Below are 8,831 nucleotides of genomic sequence, written 5' to 3'. Positions count from 1 at the left end.
CCGTGGGCAACCGCAAGTGTGGCAACAGTGTCACAGCGCACACCAAAGGCCGTGAGATTCCCACCCCTCAAAGCCCCCCCCCCCAAAAAAAAAGGGGAACTAAACAGAAAACCCAAAAAACAACAGGGCGGGGGGGGGAAGGGAAATAACAGGATCAGTGTCAGTGCAAGCAAGTCTCTAAAAGACTGCTGCCAGCCCCCGGAACCACCTAGAAACCAGGCAGCCAGCCACCATACAGCTCAGAGAGACCGCACTGAACACTGTGTCCACCTCAGACCCAGTTCACACAAGGTCGCTGCCAGCAAGCATTCCAAACCAGCACACAGCCAGTACACCACAGGAATGCAGCCAGCACACAACACAAGTGACAAAACCACTGAGACATGGACAAGGGGAAGTAAGAAAATTTAGCGTCAGAGCAAGGATGTCTCTCTAAGACTGCCGCCATCCCCTGGAGCAACAAACAGGAACCAGGGCACCAGTCACCAAACAGCCCAGAGAAACCGCACTGAACACTGCGTCCTCCTCAGACACAGTTCATTCCAGGTCACTACCAGCATGCATCCCCAACCAGCACACAGCCAGTACACCAAAGGAATGCATCCAGCACACACCACAAGCACCTGAACCACTGAGAAATAGACGAGGAGAAACACAAACACAAGTGACGGTTCACACCTACTGCAACCAACAGTCACAGGGAACCGCACTGTTAACAGCGTCTCACCTTTCACCCTCCCTCTGGAGGATAAGCATGTGCGCCAGAAAAACGGCAGTCGACACATGCTGGGCCCTCTTCCGAAGGCTCCAAGCAAGGAGCCTTAGTGGTCATACTGTCACGGTGGGGAGTGGGGGAAACCCCCCACCGTGTGGTGTCAAAGGATAAAAGGGGATCAGCCTGGCCAAAAGGAGTAATAAGGGAGCAGGTCACCTCCTTGCAGCCTGGCCTCAGATAGAGACTCCTGTTCCTCCATGACTGGTATGAACAGGTCGTCTCTTCCCTGCTCCTTGGTGAGGGATTACCAGGGCGACTTAGGGTCTCTAGGAATCCTGAGTATGAGTCGTCCTACCATCGGGGTCCGCTCATACGGTGAGGAGTCAGGGAGAGGATTAGGGATGCTGTAGGAGGTGACCTGCTCCCTTATTACTCCTTTTGGCCAGGCTGATCCCCTTTTATCCTTTGACACCACACGGTGGGGGGTTTCCCCCACTCCCCACCATGACAGTATCATTCTGCTCAGCTCCTTCTGCTCTATAACATGCTGCCTGCAGATTACACTGCATTTTTACACTGAAAGGTTCCCTTTAATGGGGATATTCCATTTGTTTTCAAGACTGGTTGTCAACTATATCTCCCATATCCCTGTTCAATGCATAATAAAAATTCAATTAATTTCACATAATGAGATTTCACCCAAAAAGTCAGATATCCTGAAGCTATGTTCAGATGGGCCATCTTCCTCACCTGCTCCATAGCTACAGGTCTCTAGCTGCTTGGTCCCGCCGGTGTCTTCCTCACAGGTTAAGGCCTGATTCCTGCCGATAAAGCCCCTCTCTGCTGGAAGGGCTTGCACTCTCTCCCTCCAGCTCATATAAGGCCAGCACATACATACTAATATTCCACAGTCGATGGCTGATAAACCTGGGGTACTTTAGGTGCCTGAGCAATAGGTTCTCCTTCACTAGTTTCCTGCTAGGTGTGCCGTGTTGCATTCCTTGCCCTCAGCCTGTTTATTAGATTGCATGTACGCTGCCTGCCCTGACATGTGCCTGTCCTTGACTACTCTTGTTGCCTTTTTCCCTGCAGCAGTACCTTCTAGCCCTTGGGTCAGCAGTCACTTGAATCAAGACTACTCCATGAGGTGCAGCGGACTGGTAGTTCCTTTGCAGCAAATTGCAGCTCCCTTTATGGGATTTATATAACACTTAAAGAAGTAACCCCAAGCCAAATATATTCAATTGATAGAATGGGTACATACCATCTTTGCTATACTGTAGTTTACTCAGGCCATGAATCCCACTGACTCATCCAAATTGGGATTTCATGAAGTTTTAGAGTTTAAGCTAAGTGCAATTCCTGCAATATCTGAGCACTATTTGTGCTTGTTTGGATTCTCAGCCTCTCTTCCAGTTCCATTTCCACAAGACACAGCATCTGCACTGCAGGAAAGCCAGCTTCTCCCTCTTGAGGTTCCAGCTTGCATCTGCCTCAGCCATCACATTAGGAAGTGGACCCCAAGTCCAACCATCAGTTCCTAAACCAGTTTAGTATTCACTTCAATTTGCACTCTCATCAGTTCCTTACTTACTGGTCTAAAGCTGCATTTCTGGTGCCCCTTCTGTTCAAACAAGTTTAGCCTAGAGCATTGTTTTTGGGAACAGTGTGACCCTCTTACCTATAATCTACCGGAATTTCTTTACAACTTTCCTCAAGGTCTTTGAGGATTCCGGTCAGACAGCTTCTGCTGCTTCTTCTTTGCTGTGAATATGCCAGGGCAATATTACTGTGCGACAGCATGCCATACAGTTTCATAGCTTCACCTCTGAGCTGTCCCAGAACAAAAAGACCCTGGTGGCTGCCTTCTGGGAGATACTGTCTTGGCTCATCAAGGACGAATTGGGAAGTTGGTATGTACTGTTCTAGCTACCCTGGATGATCTGATTACTGTTGCTACTCTTTTTCAGATATCTGGTTCAGAGAGCATCTGAGGGAGTCTGCACAGCAGAGATGAACACCAAGACTGGTACCCTTGTTTCAGAAGCCCTTGCTTTCATGTTTCTATTGGAAAATCTATGCAACTGGACAGAGTCAAGTTGTCCGAGGAGGAGAATCAGCCCAGATGCAACAGTAATCTGTGTCTATACAGTGGGAGCAAGGGGAATTTTTTGTGAATCTTTTCTCTGAAGCCAAGAAATTTTAGTTCCTATGGTCAATTGGAGAGATGACCCTAGGTGAAAACAAGCCCTCTCCAAAATTGACAGTCTCTGTACAGCTGTCTTGTGTTGACATCCGGATTATCAAACAGACCTTCCTTGACTCAAGTTTGGCTTCCTGCCATGGTGTACTGGTACTGCATTCCTGCCATGCAATTGGAAAAATCATTTGTTTGCTGCTTCCGGAACCTATACAATCTTCCATTGTGCCCATGAATCTCCAAGTAGGAATTCTGCATTCAGAAAAGACCTCCTTCTACATCCTGCCAGTGTCCTTTCCTGTTGGGATTGCCATAGCTTCGACTCCATGTTCCTGTAATCACTCCCGCTGTCTGGGTTCTGTTCAAACTGTCTGGGTTCCACAAATTCCAATGAATCTACTACTTACTCTGACTCCGTAGTATGCTCGTTTTGTAGAAGTATTTGACAAGAAAAAATATGCCACATTTTTGCCATTGAAGTCAAAATATCCATTTTCCACCACGGAATCCATGGCTGATTTTAGTCATGTGGACATATCCTCATCAACAGCTTTCCGTTGACTTCAGTGTAAAAGACTTGACCTTGTGCACATTGTAGAGTTTTTTTTGTCAGCAGCTGATTTGAAACACATTTGAAAAGTGACATGTTATGACAAGTGACAAGCAGAAAAAAAGAAAACTCAATCCCACTCAAAAACTCTTGTAAAAGCTCCTCTAAAACCACCACCAAATTACAAATTTGCCTCTATAAACCACTTATTATCAGCTACTGATCTGCTACAGGTTTTTATGGTGTGGATTTGGCTATGTGAACATAGTTTGAAGCAGATTTGATTGTGAATTTCCACAGAAGTAAATGAAGAAGCAGAAAAAATGCGCTCAAAGAGTCTAAAAGACTTGTTAAAACTCCTCTGAGGCTCATTCACACAGTGTCTTTTGACACTATGGCACATTCAAAGCTATAAGCCGCTGGCTGCTTTGAAAACAGAATCCGCGCCAAATTTCTGGTGTCAAAATGACGCTGTGTGAAGAGAACCTTAAACTGCCACCAAATTACAAATCTACCACCAAAAAATGAACTATTTTCAGCTACTGATGTGATACTGATATTTCTACTGTTGATTTTGTCATCTGAACACAGCCTGAAAAAGCTCCCGGTGTCAAAATTCAGTTATAGATATACCGTAGACAGAACATTAGGATGTACACATGGCAAAAATCCACAGACCAAAAATCATTGGCAAATCAGTAGCAGATTGAAAGTTGAAAATAGATTGTTTCTGGTGGCAGATTTGTAATTGGGCAGCAATTTCAGAGAAGGTTGACACGTACTGTATTTTAGAAAAGTTTTTGACTGAGGATTTTCTGGATCCACATTAAAAATTTAATTAAAAGTAGTGTCACTTGTCAAGCATTTTTCATATTGGCACTCTATCTCTGGAATCACCATGAGACATGGAAATTATTACATAAATTTTATTCTATATTATGTCCACCCTTATAAGGTAAAAATGATAAAAGGTAAGGCTACTTTCACACTCGCGTTTGGTGCGGATCCGTCATGGATCTGCACAAACGCATCCGTTCGGATCTGTTTGTATTATCTTTAACATAGCCAAACGGATCCATCTTGAACACCATTGAAAGTCAATGGGGGACGGATACGTTTTCTATTGTGCCAGATTGTGTCAGTGAAAACGGATCCGTCCCATTGACTTACATTGTGTAATTTTATTTATTATTTCTGAGGATATATTTTTTTTTTTTACTCCTTATTCTTAACACCTTATTTTTAACAATGGAAAATTTCCTCTTTTTTATCAAATGGATACAGGCTAGCATAAAGATAGCGCAACCAGTGGCGTGCCCAGGGTGTTTGGCACCCGGGGCGGGTCATTTCTCTGGCACTCCCCTCCCCTTCCCCAATACTTGGCCACATACCCCTTACATCCAGGGACATCTCCTGTCATGTAGACCTTCTCTTTCCTCTTCTCCTCCCTTAGACCGCCATGAGAAATTCTTTCAGCCACATCTCATCTCTACAGAGTTTGTAACACAGACACGTTAGATTTCTCAATTTTTCCATCCTGGTGTCCCCATTGTGTCATCCCGCTGCCACCCCCAATACTGTGTCCGTTGTGCCCCCCAATGCCCCAGGTACTATACTGCTGAAAAAATAGTGACCCTAATAGACATAATTGGGGTCATTTATCAAACTGGTGTAAAGTAGAACTGGATTTCCAAAAGAGCTGTCAAATATGAAAGGTGGAATCGGATTGGCTGCTATGGGCAACTAAGCCAGTTCTACTTTACACCAGTTTGATAAATTAAACAAAATAATAGCAAAGACAGGTGCACTCTGCGGTCTTACTAAACCCTCAAACTGGTTTTAAAATTGAGAGATTAGCCAACATGTCCTACGGTGTAGAACATGTCTAAGCCCGGGCACCACGCCAAGGTTTCTCAAGTAGCTCAGGACCTAACACTCACCTACCTGGGCCATGTGGGCAATACCAGGAGCCAGTGGGCAAATTACAGGAGCATGAGGCCGACTCACAAACAACTCACCAGTTACCTCCAGCATGTAGCCATGCTAGCAATGGGAGGAGGGAGGAGTCTGCGAGTCCCACTCAAGACTGGCTGATATGGCCCAGGCCTCATAGGTGCACCTAAATGTAGCCTGTAGATGGAAAGCAGGCACATTTAAATTGGAGTTTATACACCTCCAGGCATCTCTATGCAGCACGCCAGACCTGCAGGGTATTGCGATAGTGAGGTCACGGTTATGGGCAATCGAGGGTTACTCACTTTTTGGAGGAGAACCTTGGGCAGGCATGCGGCAGTGAATGAGAGGTAGACACAAGTTCCTCTGGGGCACACTCTGTATGGAGAGACCTGGCCTGATGTTGGGTGAGGTGCCCTGGATGTTGCAGGTGTTTTGAGTGCCTGAGGCAAGGTCCCTTTAAGAATCGTGACGCCAGTGCCTGTAACGGTGGCACACCGATTTGCAGGAGGATTAATGGAGTACACAGGTGGTAAACCAAACGTTGCTTTACTTTAGGAAACAGTCCAACTTTATACAGACAGTTGCAGTAGATGATAATGGTGCAGTTCTTTATAGTACAAATGCACAGCAGGTTTACTTCACAGCACAGCAGGTTTCAATCTTGCAAGATACTTGGAGGGTATACAGTTAATGCTTTGCAGTACAATGCTGCTCTATCCCCACAGCTATTCTAGCTGGCTGGATCCCAAGGCCCGGATGCCTAATTGCTGGCTTGAATCCTTGGTATATCAATTCCTTCCTCCAGTATTGGCACTTGCTTTAACTATTACAGTACCTTTGCTTATTAGCTGGATTCTCTGCTGAATTAAATAGATGACTGCAGGTTTCTCCCAGGAAGTGCACTCCTACTACTGGGGTGTCTTCTGAGCAAACTGCGGCTCACTTAATCTACAGGCAGGCTAGAGTTCTTTACTAGCCTCCTGGTCGTGGCTAACAGCCAGGGCTATCAAACTGCATGTCAGGAGGAGGCCCACAGCATATCTCTGGCTGGTACCTTTTCACTTCTGTCTCCACAGACTCCTGACTATGACCTAACTCCTCCCTGTCTGGGCCTGAACATTTATACTAGGGGCTCTCTATCTCCCTCTAGTGTCTAGGATGCCTAACTACACCCTCATAGGCCTGCTATGCATGACACAGGGGAAACATTGCATATAAAAGCACATAGAAAATACATTAAAGTACATAGTTAAATATAATATTACTGTCACTTGTGAGCAGAAGTAACATGTGAACCAATTGACCCTTGTGTAGTGCCCACGCCTAACTAGTGGGACACTACATCTATATATACAAACTGAAAAGAATGGCGTGGCATTAAACAAGCAGGAAGTGCTCAAACCCACATGCAGACGATCCCCAGCAAAAATGCATACAGTGGAGGATGCCCGCAGCGAACCACAAGTACCACAACAGACATCCTACACAAGATAGCAATTATGTGGATGTGATAATCAATATAACAATATAACAAAATAATAGCAAAGACAGGTGCACTCTGCGGTCTTACTAAACCCTCAAACTGATTTTAAAATTGAGAGATTAGCCAACATGTCCTACGGTGTAGGACATGTCTGAGCCCGAGCACCGCGCCAAGGTTTCTCAAGTAGCTCGGTAAAGTAGTTTGATAAATTACCCCAAATGTCCCTATAGTGTCTACAGCAGCTATAATGTCCCCTAGTGTGCCCCCAGTAATAATAACACCTTATATTGTGCTCCAGGTAATAATCCCTGTATAGTGCCTCCAGAAATAATAGAATTGCCCCTACAGTGCCTCCCCAATAGCAACGTCCCCCACGCTGCCCCCATATAGTAATTTCCCCCACACTGCCCCATACAGTAATTTCCCCCACACTGCCCCATACAGTAATTTTCCCCACACTGCTCCCCACACAGTAGTGTCCCCCACACTGCCCCCACACAGTAGTGCCCCCACACTGCCCCCACACAGTAGTGTCCCCCACACTTCCCCCATACAGTAGTGTCCCCCACACTTCCCCCATACAGTAGTGCCCCCACACAGTAGTGTCCCCCACACAGTAGTGTCCCCCACACAGTAGTGTCCCCCACACTTCCCCCATACAGTAGTGTCCCCCACACAGTAGTGTCCCCCACATTGCCCATATAGTAATTTTCCCCCCACATAGTAATCCCTCCCATAATAATTTGCCCCCACACAGTATCCCACCATATCCCCCCCCACGTCCTCCTGTGTGCACCTCCCTCATGTCCCCCAAAGTTGGCACAGAAAATAAAATGAACTAAGTGTACTGACATAGGAGGTCACAATGATAGAAATTCGCACTCCAGATTACCAAGTGAAAAGGGCAATAATCAGAAAGTGGGTAATCTAAAATTTAATATTTATTGGTAATGCAGATAAAAAATAGGTTCCAAAATAAAGTGTGCTGTAGACAAACCTTGGGATAGAAATAATGTATAAACACTAGGACAACCTAAGCGTCTATCCCAAATGAAAATAGACAAAAAATACACAATAATAGTGCACGGCGGCACCAGTAACCGTTTTGTCCTACCGGTACCGCGGAACAGGATGCGGATCGATCACCACCGTCGTCAGACCTTCGATAAAGGTTTCTCCAAAACAGAAGTTTGAAGAAAAAATATGAACATCAGGCAGTGATGCACATGTGTGCAGGGTCCCTGTTAAGGCCCTATGGCTAGCTAGGAGATATATCCCTAATACTAAATGTAGGTAGCAGCCTCACCACAGGGCACTCGTCCTGACAAGGACGACCCCGTCCGGAACCTGTCCCTAGAATGAATAGACTATGTGTCCCTAAAAGAAAAAAGAACTCCCTACACGCATGTTTCACTGCCTAAAAAAAACAAATTAAAAGGCAATTCATCAGGGGAGAGATGAGGGAAGACGTACTAGGGATAGGTATAAGATGGACACTAATTCCTAGAGACCAGCCTAACTAAATATGTCAGCCAGTGGTGGGGGTAACCAGATGGTGGATACCTCCTTGGGCGGTCTCTGTAGATAAGGAGACTATGGTGCATGCAGTGACATGATATAGGAGAAGCTGCACATGGGACGCCAACCTGTCTGGCATTTACACCATGTTTAAATATTCACCTCGCTGCCGCCTCCGCCGCCCACGATGTAGCAGGGCCAATGGGCGCATCTGTGCGCTCACACGTCGGCGCCGCGCATGCGCTCACCGCAGAGTCAGAAGCGAGGTTTGAAACGCAAGGAAATGCCATAGATACCGGCTCTCTCCTGCGCATGCGGGGCCTCGTATGTTCTCACGATGCCGCGGCTGTCAGCTGTTTGACAGCAATACTATAGACAGAGACTAATGGCAGTTGTCTATTAGTGATGT

The sequence above is a fragment of the Bufo bufo genome, chromosome 5 (assembly GCF_905171765.1).
Source record: "Bufo bufo chromosome 5, aBufBuf1.1, whole genome shotgun sequence".
Taxonomy (NCBI): domain Eukaryota; kingdom Metazoa; phylum Chordata; class Amphibia; order Anura; family Bufonidae; genus Bufo; species Bufo bufo.
The sequence above is the reverse complement of the archived record's forward strand: the minus strand, read 5'-3'. Positions refer to the sequence as shown.